The following is a 17,344-nucleotide window of genomic DNA, read 5'->3' as shown; positions in this document are numbered from 1 at the left end:
CAGTCAGCGGTTTTGTTTTAGTCATTTTGAGTCTTGACATTTAGTTAAAAGAACTAAAGAATTAAAGTGCAGGGAGCTCAAGACTCACAGATCGTGGTGAGTCCACAAGAGAACAGACTTGTGGTCACCAAGGGGAGAGAGATAGACCGGAAGTTTGGGGTAGAGGCAAGCCGTGATACTTAGAATGAAGTAAACAATGAGGGTCTAATATATAGTACAGGCAGCTATATTGAGTATTCCTCTGGTAAACCATAATGGAAAAGAATGTAAAAAACAATGTATATCAACTCAATGAACATGACTTTGAGCAAATTCTGGGAGACAGTGAAAGACAGGGAAGACTGGTGTGCTGCAGTTAATGGGGTCACAAAGAGTCAGACATGACTTAGCAACTGAACAACAACAATATGTGTATAAATGAGTCAGTTTGTTGTACAGCAGAGATTGGCACACACTGTAAATCAACAATAATTCAATTAAAAAATTAAAAAAGAGAAGGGAGTTCAAGCCCAGATTCAGTATAAGCAATGCATATTCTGTAGATTACCTAAACCTCCTACCTACCTATCTTATGCAGTTAATCAAGATTAAACTTACTAAACAAACATCAATGATTTTTTTGAAAGCTAAAAAAATCCCCCAAATGATAGTATTACTATTTTGCAATATTTACATCATCTATGTAGAAAGTATGTGATTGTAGGTTATGGATACTTTTCTAAAAACCAGAGGGAAAGGAAGACCATATTATTACAGCAAATTTATAAGCAGGCAGATTTTAGTGCAGCTAATTTACCTCTCAAGTCCTCTTTTGTTAAGTTGTCATTGCTGCTGCTTCAATCTCTTCCTGTGCTCCCTCCACCACTTTCTCTTGTTTCTTCCTCTCATTATTAAAATTTCATGAGACTGTCTTTGGTATCTAGTCCTCTAAGTAAAAGTCTCAGATTAAATCTTCTATGCTCAGTGAATCGTTTTGTTTACATCCAAATTACAAAGTTTTCTTCTGATTAGATATTCATTGACAAGGCTATTTTATTGGTTTTCTGCACACTAGCCATTAATGCATATTCTTCTCTACTTTCTTTACCAATTATTTTTCTTACCAACTTAAACGATTCTTTTCACTTTTCCTTACAAGAACTCTTTCCCTCTAACATCTTCAATCAACCACAGGCTTATTCCAGATGAATTTTGGGCACTGAATTATAGTAAACCTTCATCCATTGCCTTAAGGAGACAAGGCAATAATGCCATATTTCTTAATAATTGATCTAGAAAATCAACCCCAAGTACAGCAGGCTAAAACAATGGGATTTATGCTGCACCTCATTCATCTTAACAATTGAAAACTCCATGTTTGCTTACACATGTGATACCATTAATATGCAGGCACATGGCAGAGAAAAGGAAAGACAGGTCATGGTCAAGGCAGCTCTCACAACATCTCAAAGATTGTTTAATTTTGCCTGAGTTTGCTGTTTATGAAAAGGATTATGAATGATTATCCATATCTTATCCTACAGTGGAATAAATGAATAAAAGCAGTGACACATGGAACCCTACATTTCCATAAGCCCCCATCCTTGAGATGACTGAATGACCTCTGGTATTGGATCAGTGTTTTCTTTGGTCAGACACTAATCCCAAGGGCACTAGACCACTGAAATGAGTGACCCAGGGACCCCCATTTCCTCATTACCTTTCACCGGATGTCTCTCTTTGAATTCAATATCAAATGAGAAATAACAAGGAGGAGAGCTGAGCAAAATATAAAGAGCTCATTATTTGATAAACAAATATATGGTGTTAGGGACATAGTATAAACAATTATGTGTTAACTACCATGGCACTAGAGTCAGAAATGATTAATGATGGTTGCATTAATGGGTGGGATGGTAGATCGGAAACAATGGTATGAAAAAGCAATGCTTTAAAGGATGAGCTACTGGGACTGTTGCTGAAGCTGAAGCTCCAATGCTTTGGCTACCTGATACAGAAAGCCAACTCACTGGAAAAGACCCTGATGCTGGGAAAGATTGAAAGCAAAAGGGGAAGTGGGTGGCAGATGCTGAGCTGGTTAGATAGCATCACCAACTCAATGGACATGAACATGAGCAAACTCCAGGAAACAGTGAAGGACAGGGAAGCCTGATGCTGCAGTCCATGGGGTCACAAAGAATCGGACACCACTTAGCAACTGAACAACAGCAAATGCATGTCCACACACACACACATGCAGTTACTATAGGTATGCATACTATTGATAAAAACTATATTCATGACGATTTAAAATATGGTTATAGACAAGAGCAACTAAGTTTGGCATAAAATATAAACTAAATCTAAAAATAATAAAACCAGCCTCCACACACAAATGATATTATACAATTTTGGGGAGGAAAAGAATATGGGGGTGATGATTTAGGTAAGAAGTTGTTAAGTTTTCCAACAAGTATCTATCTTAGACAGAAGGAAAATAGTGACTATTCCCTGGGAAAAGACACAGAGGTTGGAAGGTAGACAGAAATGCATAGAAGTAGAGCAAAAAGTAGACACAAAGTTAAGAAGAAAGAACAAATCCACAGTAAGAAGCCAGCACATAAAGAATGTTTAGATCTCTTTACTCTCTAGTAAAATTAAAGAGAATAGGCTAATGAATTATTTATCTCAAGAATCAGGAATCAGAGTGTTCAGTCACAAATTTTGTTTCTCTACCATGAGTTCTCAGCTTCCACCAAAAAGGTATGTGTTGAAAAGATATCTGTGGGGATGCATATAGCATTAATATGAAAGTGGCTGAGAGGGGCTATTTAGCAACCCTCTACATTATGACTAACCTAGATAGTATATTCAAAAGCAGAGACATTACTTTGCCGACTAAGGTCCGTCTAGTCAAGGCTATAGTTTTTCCTGTGATCATGTATGGATGTGACAGTTGGACTGTGAAGAAGGCTGAGCACTAAAGAATTGATGCTTTTGAACTGTGGTGTTGGAGAAGACTCTTGAGAGTCCCTTGGACTGCAAGGAGATCCAACCAGTCCATTCTAAAGGAGATCAACCCTGGGATTTCTTTGGAAGGAATGATGCTAAAGCTGAAACTCCAGTACTTTGGCCACCTCATGGAAAGAGTTGACTCATTGGAAAAGACCCTGATGCTGGGAGGGCCTGGGAGCAGGAGGAGAAGTGGACGACAGAGGATGAGATGGCTGGATGGCATCACGGACTCGATGGACGTGAATCTGAGTGAACTCCGGGAGAAGGTGATGGACAGGGAGGCCTGGCGTGCTGCGATTCATGAGGTTGCAAAGAGTCGGACATGACTGAGCGACTGAACTGAACTGAAATCTCCAACTGTTCTTTTTAAGACTATATTTATCAAAAAATGAGAAGTTTTCATTCTTGATTTTCAAAAGATTTTATGTCTGGCTTAAAATAATTTAGAACATGTTTATGTGCTCTTTTGTTGCATGTTTCTTATTAAATGAAAAGATAAAAATCGATAATGCAATGCTGGTCAGTTCGAACTCCTGGAGCAAAAGAAAAATACATCGTACATGTGTTAGAAGACATATAAAAGCAAGAATTTTTAATGAGGTGTTTGTTTCACTTTTGCTATTGGCTTGGAGCTAATGAGAAGATTATCTTATCTAGCAGGAGAAAGTTTTCATTTTACACTGGTGATATTTTACACTGGTGATATTTTGGAGGCTGTTTGTGAGTATGACCTGATATTTTTCAGTTTCCAGATGCCTGTGGATCTAAGTGTTGGAGTCTGAGGCTCCTTTTAGAGCACATAAGGTTGTGGTTGCTTTTCTGATGCATTTATTTATAAGACAGACTCAGCTTATTTGAAGTGATTAAGGAGCACTGCCTGTGTACCATGCTTGCAGCCTGGATGAGAGCTAAGCTGGGTCCATACATCCCAACCAAGTGCAGCTGTGGTTGCAGGAGTGGATGGTCTGTGTGGTGTAAGGGAAGACAGGGATTGTCAGTTACTCCTTCAAAACTAAAAATGCATTAAGCCTAGCAAGACTTTTTTCTATTTTTATCCCCTGTAAAGCTCTTATATCAATAGGCACAAAGTAGTTGGTTATTGTTACAATTTTGTGAGCCTCAGAAGCAAGGTTTAGCAAAGCTTCTAAAAAAATTTCTAAGGAAAACTTCACTGGATTTGATTCAATGCATCTTGGGTAAAGCTGAAAAATCTCAGTGTTTAGTCATCATCTGAGGTAAATCTTTATTTTGTTGGGCTCCAAAATCACTGTAGATGGTGATTGCAGCCATGAAATTAAAAGATGCTTACTCCTTGGAAGGAAAGTTATGACCAACCTAGATAGCTTATTAAAAATCAGAGTCATTACATTGCTAACAAAGATCTGTCTAGTCAAGGCTATGGATTATCCAGTGGTCATGTATGGATGTGAGAGTTGGACTGTGAAGAAAGCTGAGCACTGAAGAATTGATGCTTTTGAACTGCGGTGTTGGAGAAGACTCTTGAGAGTCCCTTGGACTGCAAGGAAATCCAACCCATCCATCCTAAAGGAGATCAGTCCTGGGTGTTCATTGGAAGGACTGATGCTAAAGCTGAAACTTCAATACTTTGGCCACCTCATGCAAAGAGTTGACTCATTGGAAAAGACCCTGATGCTGGGAGGGCCTGGGAGCAGGAGGAGAAGTGGACGACAGAGGATGAGATGGCTGGATGGCACCACCAGCTCAACGGACATGAGTTTGAGTAAACTCCAGGATTTGGTGATGGACAGGGAGGCCTGGTGTGCTGTGGTTCATGGTGTCGCAAAGAGTTGGACATGACTAAGCGACTGAAATGAACTGAACTGAACTGAGGTAAATCTGATAGCTGGGACCCACATTTTGAGAAATACTGGGCTTCTCTGAATGCTCAGACAGTAAAGAATTTGCCTGCAATGAAAGAGACCAATGTTTGATCTCTGGGTGGAGACGATCCCTGGAGAAAGGAATGGTAACCCACTCCAGGGTTCTTGCCTGGAGAAGCCCATGGACAGAGAAGCCTGTTGGGCTACAGTCTGTGGGTCAAAGAATCAGACACGACTGAGCAACTAACACTATCACTTTACTTTCAAATTTTCTTCAAAGGGAAAGGGTACTCTGCAAGATTGAAAGGCCTGTCTGGTTTGATATCTTCCCAAAAAGTTAAGGGACAGTGACAGAAAAAATAGGTCCAGACAAAGAAAAAGATTATCTTATTATTTTTACAATAGTCTGTGAAGAAATGTTTGACCTTCTTTTATAGTTAAAGTGATGTATATGAAGTTCAAGTTACTGTGGCAGGGTCCCACAATTAAGAGTTAGAGGAAAAACACTGACAGAGGGACAGTAGAGAAAGTTGTATAATGTTTCAGGAGGGCAGGTTGTAAATGTCATCAAGAACTGGAGGCTTTTGAAATTTAAATTGAGGGGTCATTTCTAGGTAACAATAGATGGATCATCAGTTCTTTTGTCGTGGTTATTCAGTCGCTAATTTGTATTCAACTCTGCGACATCATGGACACCAGCATTCCCTGTCCTTCACTATCTCCCAGAGTTTGCTCAAATTCACACCCATTTCATTGGTGATGCTATCTAACAATCTCATCCTCTGCTGCCCTCTTCTTCTTTTGCCTTTAATCTTTCCCAACATCAGAGTCTTTTCCAATGAGTCGGCTGTGCCTCAGGTGGCCAAAGTATTGTAGCTTCAGCTTCAGCATCAGTTCTTCCAATGAATATTCAGTGTTGATTTCCTTTAGGATTGACTGGTTTGATCTCCTTGGAGTCCAAGGGATTCTCGAGAGTATTCTCTAGCACCACAGTTCTTCACAAATTCACAAATCAGTTCTTTAGAGTTATATCTAAAACTTGACTGTGCTACATACGTCATGGTTTTGAATACAAAATTAACAAAAACAGCTTTATTCACAAACTCATAAGTAAAAGCCATTCAAAGTGTAAAAACATAGAATACAAGGTCTGGTCTTTTATTTACTGATGTTAGGTTGTACTTAGTATTACAAGGAGAGAGAAAGAGAAACAGCAAAGAAGTTTGGCATATTTTCAAGCAAAGAAAAATTTCAGTTGAAGCTTATCAAAACCTGGCCTCTGACATACAGCCTCAATAATTCAACCTGCTGTCTATACCTCTCTTCTGAAAAGAGACAGGTACATTACAAGCTTCTCAGATCATGTGAAAAAATCTCCAAGTCATTCTAACCTCAAGCCTTGGTCACTCTCTTGACATATCTGTTGTCTGTCCCTAAAAATCAATTTGCATTTCACATTATGTGATTGGCTTACTGTATTTAATAAACAGAACAACAAGAGTGCTTCAGCTAGCACCTCAACTGTAAAATATGAATCCCATTTTAACCCAAAATGAGCAGGAAAAAATTACAAGTTTCAAGTTTAACCTATATTTTTTCTTGGCTAACACAAAATCCCTAGGTAGTTATATTTAAACTGCTTGACTCCAATGCTTCTTATGAGTCTTGTGTTTTAGAAGCAGTATTGCTATATATTATAAAACCAGGTTATTGATTGTGAGGACAACTAAAAATGAGGTTTAAAAGTAAGAGGGTCTTTGTGGCAGCACATAATGAGACTTAACTTCTATAGATTTAGGGCAGAAAAAGAGAAGTTCTGGTTTAAAGAGAAGAAAGCTTCCACCAGAGGAGAAGACAACAAACTTTAAGGTTTGGATTTTGCCTGGGTACTGTAAGGTACTTCCTTGGAGAGACCAGTAGACAAAGAAAGATGTCATTCATTTGGGAGCGGCAACTAACCTCAATCACTAGAAAGACGCGGTGTTGCTGTTATACAACAGGGATGGGAAGAAGAGCTTAGATTTCTGTCATGATGAAGTAGGAAAGCTCCTTGTTTCCTTGCCATGGTTCTTGGTTCTCCCCTATCCAATTTTTGATGTTAAGTTAACAAGTGCCAGAGGCCATGAGAAGACTGTGGTTATCAGGAGTTCTCTCTCCTCAATGGGAAGAATCAGATCACCCAACCAGGTGAGCCACTGATTCACACCAGAGTGAGGGAAGTCTTAAAGTGCAGAATAGAAGGAAAGTTCAGTGACAATGCCAGTCCTCAGACTAGTTCTGGTCACAGGGGTATGGTCTGTCTCACTATCGTGTTGAAAATTTCCCCAGCAAAAGTCCCATGAGAATCCTAGAGAAGCTGTTTCCAATGGAACTTAGAGGCGCAAAGAAAGAATGTAGTACATATTATACATTGCCTTCACCCCCTTTAGAATCAATTCACTTACCTTTTTAGCTGAGAGGAGGACTGCTTGCTGAAACTTCAGGTGAGTCCTCCTCAGGGACTGATGGGAACTGACTCACCTGAGGTTAGACTCTTGCCATACAGAGGAATCTCCTATCAATTACTGGCCAATATTTGCCTCAAATTGGAACGTCTTTGAAAAGCTATCCCAGTGTCAGGCTCCCTGAGGGAATGGATGAGGCCCATGTTGCAACTACATCTCATTCACCTTATTTCTCTGCAGGGTCCTTTTCCTCACTCACTTACAGGTACACTTTCTTGAAAGACTCCCCAACAAAACTGCTGCAAGCAAATTACAGCCTCAGAGTCTATTTGCTTTGTCAACCCAGCTTACATTAGTTCCTTTGTTTTTGTTTTTCCTTTCAAAATTCTTTGAAGAAAAATTTCACTTTCTACCCAGTTTTGGAAATTGAACACCTGAATAACTGTACTCAACACCTCCTTGTCCCTCAGTTTTAGCCAAATTCACCCAATCTGTACATGAGCTTTATCAGTTTACTTTGAAAATGTTTCTCAAAACTACCTGATGAACCTATTTGCAGGGCAACAATGGAGACACAGACATAGAGAACTGACTTACGGATATGAGGGGTGGGGTAAGGAGAGGGTGGGACAAATGGAGAGAGTAACATGGAAACATATACACTACCACATGTGAAATAGACAGCCAATGGGAATTTGCAGTATGCCTCGGGGAACTCATACTGGGGCTCTGTAACAACCTAGAGGGGTGGGATGGAGTGTGAGCTGGGGAGGAGGTTCAAGAGAGAGGGGATATAGGTATGCTTAAGGCTGATTCATGTTGACATATGGCAGAAACCAACACAATAGTGTAAAGAAATTATCTGTCAATTAAAAATAAATTTAAAAAAAAACCTGTTCACCAGTATCCTAGTAGGAGCTATCATTGTATCTCTCTTTATTGCTTGAAAGTTTCCCCTCTCTTATCATTTTTTAATATAAATTTATTTATTTTAATTGGAGGCTAATTACAATATTGTATTGGTTTTGCCATACATCAACATGAGTCTGCCATGGGTGTACACGTGTTCCCCATCCTGAAGCCCCCTCCCACCTCCTTCCTCCCTCTCCATCCAATCCCTCTGTGTCATCCCAATGCAGCAGCCCTGAGCATCCTGTATCATGCATCGAGCCTGGTCTGGTGATTCATTTCACATATGATATCATACATGTTTCAATGCCATTCTCCCAAATCATCCCACCCTCTCCCTCTCCCACAGAGTCCAAAAGACTGTTCTATACATCTGTGTCTCTTTTGCTGTCTTGCATACAAGGTTATCATTACCATCTTTCTAAATTCAATATATATGCGTTAATATATTGTATTGGTGTTTTTCTTTCTGGCTTACTTCACTCTGTATAATAGGCTCCAATTTCATCCACCTCATTAGAACTGATTCAAATGCATTCTTTTTAATGGCTGAGTAATACTCCATTGTGTACATGTACCACAGCTTTCTTATCCATTCATCTGCTGATGGACATCTAGGTTGCTTCCATGTCCTGGCTATTATAAATAGTGCTGTGATGAACATTGGGGTACACGTGTCTCTTTCAATTCTGGTTTCCTCACTGTGTATGCCCAGCAGTGGGATTGCTGGGTCATAAGGTCTATTTCTAGTTTTTTAAGGAATCTCCACACTGTTCTCCATAGTGACTGTAATAGTTTGCATTCCCACCAACAGTGTAAGGGGGTTCCCTTTTCTCCACACCCTCTCCAGAATTTATTGCTTGTAGACTTTTGGATAGCAGCCATTCTGACTGGCATGAAATTGTACCTGTGGTTTTGATTTGCATTTCTAGGGCAAAGACTAATAGAGTTTTGCCAAGAAAATGCACTGGTCATAGCAAACACCCTCTTCCAACAACACAAGAGAAGACTACACATGGACATCACCAATGGTCAACACCAAAATCAGATTGATTATATTCTATGCAGCCAAAGATGGAGAAGCTCTATACAGTCAACAAAAACAAGACCAGGAGCTGACTGTGGCTCAGATCATGAATTCCTTATTAGCAAATTCAGATTTAAATTGAAGAAAGTAGGGAAAACTGCTAGACCATTCAGGTATGACCTAAATGGAATTCCTTATGATTATACAGTGGAAGTGAGAAATAGATTTAAGGGCCTAGATTTGATAGAGTGCCTGATGAACTATGGAATGAGGTTCGTGACATTATACAGGAGACAGGGATCAAGACCATGCCCATGGAAAAGAAATGTAAAAAAGCAAAATGGCTGTCTGGGGAGGCCTTACAAATAGCTGTGAAAAGAAGATATGTGAAAAGCAAAGGAGAAAAGGAAATATATAAGCATGTGAATGCAGAGTTCCAAAGAATAGCAAGAAGAGATAAAGCCTCTTCAGCGATAAATGCAAAGAAATAGAGGAAAACAACAGAGTGAGAAAGACTAGAGATCTCTTCAAGAAAGTTAGAGATACCAAGGGAACATTTCATGCAAAGATGGGCTCGATAAAGGACAGAAATAGTATGGACCTAACAGAAGCAGAAGATATTAAGAAGAGGTGGCAAGAATACACAGAAGAACTGTACAAAAAAGAGCTTCATGATGCAGATAATCATGATGATGTGATCATTAATCTAGAGCCAGACATCTTGGAATGTGAAGTCAAGTGGGCCTTAGAAAGCATCACTACAAACAAAGCTAGTGGAGGTGATGGAATTCCAGTGGAGCTGTTTCAAATCCTGAAAGATGATGCTGTGAAAGTGCTGCACTCAATATGCCAGCAAACTTGGAAAACTCATCAGTGGCCACAGGACTGGAAAAGGTCAGTTTTCATTCCAATCTCAAAGAAAGGCAATGTGAAAGAATGCTCAAACTACCGCACAATTGCACTCATCTCACACGCTAGTAAAGTAATGCTCAAAATTCTCCAAGCCAGGCTTCAGCAATACGTGAACTGTGAACTCCCTGATGTTCAAGATGGATTTAGAAAAGGCAGAGGAACCAGAGATCAAATTGCCAACATCCGCTGGATCATGGAAAAAGCAAGAGAGTTCCAGAAAAACATCTATTTCTGCTTTTTGACTATGCCAAAGTCTTTGATTGTGTAGATCACAATAAACTGGAAAATTCTGAAAGAGATGGGAATACCAGACCACCTAACCTGCCTCTTGAGAAATCTGTATGCAGGTCAGGAAGCAACAGTTAGAACTGGACATGGAACAGCAGACTGGTTCCAAATAGGAAAAGGAGTAGATCAAGGCTGTATATTGCCACCCTGCTTATTTAACTTATATGCAGAGTACCTCATGAGAAACGCTGGACTGGAAGAAACACAAGCTGGAATCAAGATTGCCGGGAGAAATCTCAATAACCTCAGATATGCAGATGACACCACCCTTATGGCAGAAAGTGAAGAGGAACTAAAAAGCTTCTTGATGAAAGTAAAAGAGTAGAGTGAAAAAGTTGGCTTAGAGCTAAACATTCAGAAAACGAACAGCATGGCATCCGGTCCCATTGCTTCATGGGAAATAGATGGGGAAACAGTGGAAACAGTGTCAGACTTTATTTTTTTGGGCTCCAAAATCAGTGCAGATGGTGACTGCAGCCATGAAATTAAAAGACGCATACTCCTTGGAAGAAAAGTTATGACCAACCTAGATAGTATATTCAAAAGCAGAGACATTACTTTGCCGATTAAGGTCCGTCTAGTCAAGGCTATGGTTTTTCCTATGGTCATATATGGATGTGAAAGTTGGACTATAAAGAAGGCTGAGTGCCGAAGAATTGATGCGTTTGAACTGTGGTGTTGGAGAAGATTCTTGAGTCCCTTGGACTGCAAGGAGATCCAACCAGTCCATTCTGAAGGAGATCAACTCTGGGATTTCTTTGGAAGGAATGATGCTAAAGGTGAAGCTCCAGTACTTTGGCCACATCATGCGAAGAGTTGACTCAGTGGGAAAGACCCTGATGCTGGGAGGGATTGGGGGCAGGAGGAGAAGGGGACTACAGAGGATGAGACAGCTGGATGGCATCACGGACTCGATGGACATGAGTCTGAGTGAACTCCGGGAGTTGGTGATGAACAGGAAGGCCTGGCATGCTGCGATTCATGGGGTCGCAAAGAGTCGGACATGACTGAGCGACTGAACTGTACTGAACTGAACTGATAATGTGTGATGTTGAGCATCTTTTCATGTGTTTGCTAGCCATTTCTATGTCTTCTTTGGAGAAATGTCTGTTTAGTTTTTGGCCCAGTTTTTTATTAGGTCCTTTATTTTTCTGGAATTGAGCTGCAGGAGTTGCTTGTATATTTTTGAATTTAATTCTTCATCAGTTGCTTCATTTGCTATTATTTTCTCCCATTCCAAAGGCTGTCTTTTTACCTTGCTTATAAGTTTCCTTTGTTGTGCAGAAGCTTTTAATTTTAATTAGGTTCCATCTGTTTATTTTTGCTTTTATTTCCAATATTCTGGGAGGTGGGTCATAGAGGATCCTGCTGTGATGTATGTCGGAGAGTGTTTTGCCTATGTTCTCCTCTAGGAGTTTCATAGTTTCTGGTCTTACATTTAGATCTTGAATCCATTTTGAGTTTATTTTTGTGTGCGGTGTTAGAAAGTGATCTAGTTTCATTCTTTTACAAGTGGTTGACCAGTTTTTCCAGCACCAGTTGTTAAAGAGATTGCCTTTTCTCCATTGTGTATTCTTGCCTCCTTTTCCTCTCTTGTCATTTTTAATTCATCCTTCACACTGTGGTGGTGAGAGAGCTCTTCCCAGGAGACAACGGATGGCAACGGTTACCAGTCTGGAACCTTTCCCCAGAAGCCTCAAATTCATCAGTGCTTCCTGCAACAATGGTTTCTGCTCAGCTCTTCCTTCATGGCCACTGTCTTGCCATGTTTCTTTGAGTTCTGGACCTTTGCACGTGCCACTCCATCCACTGGCATTCTCCTCCAACCCAACACATAAACCTTGAAAGTTTCAGTCTTCTCCTCTATAAAAAGGGACTAATCTGTCATTTATCAGGGCTGTTTAAAGTTGAAATTAAATAAGCATATACCTGATACATGTTAGTTTTAAAACATTCTGTTCTGAATTCTAAGTTTTGTTCTTTAATCTTTTCCTTGTAGTTTCTGAGGTCCTCAATGTTCAAAGCAAAATTTCAAGGATTGACTTACACCAGCTAAGAAATTCATAGTGCACCTTGCTGTGGAGCATTTTCACTGAAATTGTTCATTGCTGTCAGGTTAATAATATCCCTTAGAATTTTGTGTTTTTGTCAAATATAAATGTTGGCCTTCTATAATTTTCAGAATGACTACCTTGCTTCACAACCTGTTTAAAGAGCAGATAAAACCATTAATTAAATTTACGGTTTTGGGAGCCCTGATATAAAAAGGAAGATTACAAATAAATGAGCAAGCAAATGACATTAATTAGCATCTAATTAGTAATAGCAGAGTGCAGTGCTTAATAATTGTAAAATAAATGGAAACTTTTGTAAATGTATATACAAGGTGGAAGCATACCTAAATTCTCCTTGAGGTTAGATTAATGTCACGCTAATATATAAACTCTCAAAAAATCTGTTTTGTTAAAAACAAAAGTTTCATTTTTTAAAGAATATCAGAATCAGGATAGATTCAACTGTTACTGCAAGAAGGAAGCACATTTAAGCAAAGCCATAAGCCTGTGAAATGTGGAAGTACAGTGTGGTTCTGAACATAACAAAACAAATATTTAAAGCAGCAGCAATGATGTCATTTGAAAAGTTTAGCATTATTAAGAATTCTATTAAAATATCAACAATGTTAAAAAATCAAGAGATAAATATTTGATTTTAATCAATAGAAACCCTGGGTATATGAGAACTAAATTTAAAAATGCATCTTTAGCATCTTTATGAAATAAATTCCTCACTCAGCAGCATAACGAATTCCCCCTAAGAGAGCTCTTATAATTTTCAGCTATATATGATCTGAAGTGTTCTAGCAAATAGCATTCTGCTTTTAGCAGGAAAGAGTAATCAAAAGAGACACCAGTGACACAGACAAAGGGATCTGAGCCAGCAGTTTTGAGTCCTGTCACCGTCCCTTAACTGAGGGCTTGGACTTTGTCTTCAGGATGATCTGGGCCAGATCCCTCCACTTTTTCTGGTTGGCTGTGTAATTTAGCCTGATTACCTGATATTTTTAAGCCCTAGTTTCCTCATATATTAAATAGAGGTAATAATACATGCTTATGGACTTCCCTTGCGGCTCAGCTGGTAAAGAATCCATCTGCAATGTGTGAGACCTGGGTTCGATCCCTGGGTTGGGAAGATCCCGGGAGAAGGGACCAGCTACCCACTCCAGTATTCTGACCTGTATAGTCCATGAGGTTGCAGAGAGTCGGACACGACTGAGCAACTTTCACTACACCACTATTATAAGGATGTGATTAAGTATATAAAATGGAGAGCCAGATTCAAAGTCGAGAAGTGTCACCTAAAGGGTTATATTCCTTTTTTTTTTTTTCTGGCTTTACTGAGATATAATTGACCTACATCATTATGTAAGTATCAGGTATACAAAATGATGATTTGATTCACTTCATATTACAAATGATTATCACAATAAGGTGAGTTAACACCTCTATACCTAACATAATTATCTCTTTTGTGTGTGTATGTGTATGTGTGTGTGTGTGTGTGAATGTTAAGATTTACTATCTGGACAACTTTCAAGTATATAATATTGCTAACTATAGTCATCATGCTCTACATTAGATTGCCAGAACTTACATACTTTATAACTGAAGTTTAGGCCATTTGACCAACATCTCTCCATCTCCCCTCAACACCCAAGCTGCTGGCAACTACCATGTACTTTTTGTTCCTTTAAGTTCAGCTTTAATAGATTCCAGAAATAAGTGACACCATTTGTCCTTTTTCTGGTTTATTTAATTTTGCATAATGTCCTTCAAGTTTATTCATGTTGTTGTAGAATATGGGATATTTTTCTTTTAATGGCTGAATCTTATTCCATTGTATAAATGTATGAGTGTGTGCATGGGTATCACATTTTCTTTATCCATTCATCTCTTGCTGGACATTGAGGTTGTTTTCATGTCTTGAATATTCTGAATGTGGAAATGAACATGAAAGTACAGATATCTCTTTGAGACAGTGATTCTGTTTCTCTCGGATATATACCTAGAAGTAGGACTGCAAGATCATATGGTTTTATTTTTAATTTTCTGAGGAAACATCATACTGTTTTCCATAGTGGCTGCACCAATTTACATTCCCACCAGCAGTGTGCAAGTGTCCAATTTTCTCCACATCCTAGCCAACTCACTTGTCTTTTTTGGTGATCGCTATTTGGACTGATGTTAAGGCTGAAACTCCAATACTGTGGCCACCAGATGCGAAGAGCTGACTCATTTGAAAATACCATGATGCTGGGCAAGATTGAAGGCAGGAGGAGAAGGGGACGACAGAGAATGAGATGGTTGGATGGCATCACTGACTCAATGGACATGAGTTTGGGTAGACTCCAGGAGTTGGTGATGGACAGGGAAGTCTGGCATGCTGCAGTCCATGGGGTCGCAGAGTCAGATATGACTGAGCGACTGAACTGAACTGATTTTATTAATAACAGGTATGAGGTAATAGCTCTTTGTGGTTTGGATTTGCATTTCCTCAAGACCCACATTCTTGACCTTTACCATTAACTTATACCCTTGACCTTGATCTTTACATAAACTGCTACACAGTAAGTGCGCCTAACATCCAAGAAGTGCAGGATAGATACACATAGCATTGAAAATATATTTGTTTCAAATCTGTGAATATTTGTCCAAAATTGGTCAAGATGGTAAGTAATTGAATTTGGCCATAATATATCATTCCCAGATTGTTTTTCAGTGTCTGACTAAGAATCAGGTAATCCTGGGAGTGAGGTGAGGGGGAAAAAAGGAGAATGAAACTTGCATAAGAAATTGAATAAGAAATCTAGTTGCTGGGGGCACTTATGAAGTCAATATGCTTTATGCCTGTGTTATCCTTTTAAAATTTAAATACTATACAATAAAATACAGAGCTCTTAAAATCTGAAATCTCATTTCAATGAGAAATTGGCTAAAATGGGGCAAGAGGGGAATTCCTAAGGGATTGAAATATAAAAACTTTGTTTTTTATAGTGGTTACCTAGGGTGTAAACAGGAGAAGGCAATGGCACCCCACTCCAGTACTCTTGCCTGGAAAATCCCATGGACGGAGGAGCCTGGTGGGCTGCAGTCAATGGGGTCACTAAGAGTCAGACATGACTGAGCATCTTTACTTTCACTTTTCACTTTCATGCATTGGAGAAGGAAATGGCAACCCACTCCAGTGTTCTTGCCTGGAGAATCCCAGGGATGGGGGAGCATGGTGGGCTTCCATCTATGGGGTCGCACAGAGTCGGACACGACTGAAGCGACTTAGCAGCAGCAGTAGCAGGGTGTAAACAGCTGATACAACTAATTAAAATGAGTGGGAAGAAGAATACTAAGTACTTCCTATGCTTTCAATGAATAAGCTAATACATGGAAACCATTCAAAATAATAGCTAGGATACAGCAAGTACTCAGTAACATCCATTATGATTATTCTCCATATGCTAGTATTGAGTAGCCTTCTGAGTGTGCAGAGGTGAGAAATTAAGCTTAAGAGAGGGATAAGGGGTCAGATCAAACAGGCATGCATGGGTCAAATCAAGGAGGATATATTATAGTCAGATAGTAGCAGGAATCTTTTGGTCAGGGTATTACATACACAAATTTTTTACCACATGGCATCACCCTCGCAATAGTATGGAAGATAATTTGCAAAGTGATAAACAAACATAGGGTAAGCCATTTATAACCTCTTGAGTATTGCTTTCCTTATCTGTAAAATAAAGACACGTGCCTAATATAGTTCACAAAGGAGGAATTAACAGAGAAAATAATGTAATGTATAAGAAAAGATATGAACAGATACAAAGTTCTTTCGAGAGCAAGGGTCAATATGTTGTATATGTAACGATATTATGTTGTACCAGATTTGCTTACAGATTATAAGCAAGTAGCTCTGAAACAAAGGAAAATATTCAGTAGTAAGTAAGCCCATCCTTTCCCATTTTCAGCTGCCTACTAGTTCTATGGATGAAATATGATAATTACAAAACTGTGACTATATTGGCATATTCTATGTACAAAATGAATAAAGGAAGAAAAGGAAAATCTACCCTGTGCAATCACTGAGAGCTGGCAAGCAGATCATTCCAGAACTCTGCAGAACTGTGTAAACATTTGCCTAAATAACTTCTAAGAGTCACTGTAGAAGGGAAACTTTCCCCCGAAGAGGCTCTGAAAATGCCCAGCAGGCCCCTTGCTATTGACTTTGCTGTCGTTTAGTTGCTCAGTTGTGTCTGATATCTTTACAAACCCAAAGGACTGTAGTCCACCAGGTTCCTCTGTCTGTGGAATTTCCCAGACAAGAATACTGGAGTAGGTTGCCGTGTCCTCCTCCAGGGGAATCTTCTTGATCCAGTCCAGGGATTGAACTCATATCTCCTGCATTGGCAGGCATATTCTTTAACAGTGAGCCAGTATGGAAGCCCTGCCACTGACTTGGGTGGCTGTTATTTCTTCCTAACAAGGTTTTGCTCTGGTGTTTCAGAGAAACAGTGAAAGCTCCTGTAGTTACCTCTTGAAGTTAAGTCAAGTATCAGTAACTTTAACCTCTGTCTTTATTTAATTAAACAAATGGAAATGTTGCTCCTTACAGAATACATTATCTCTTGCCCATTAAGTCATTAACAGAGGCTCTGTGGCTAAATTCTCCATTAAGAAAAAGAGATTTCTGACAATTCTCTTTTGGATTGAGTGCTCATTAACCTTTCACCCAAATTTAAATTAGGTAAACTGAGCAGTAAAAGCAAGAATATTGGGTATAGATTTCTGCTATGCTACACAGTAGCTGGAGAACTGCATGGCTACCCAGTCCAGTATTCTTGCCTGGGAAATCCCGTGAACAGAAGAGCCTGGCAGGCTACA

The sequence above is a fragment of the Oryx dammah genome, unplaced genomic scaffold (assembly GCF_014754425.2).
Source record: "Oryx dammah isolate SB20612 unplaced genomic scaffold, SCBI_Odam_1.1 HiC_scaffold_14, whole genome shotgun sequence".
Classification (NCBI taxonomy): Eukaryota; Metazoa; Chordata; class Mammalia; order Artiodactyla; family Bovidae; genus Oryx; species Oryx dammah.
Note: the sequence above shows the minus strand (reverse complement) of the source record.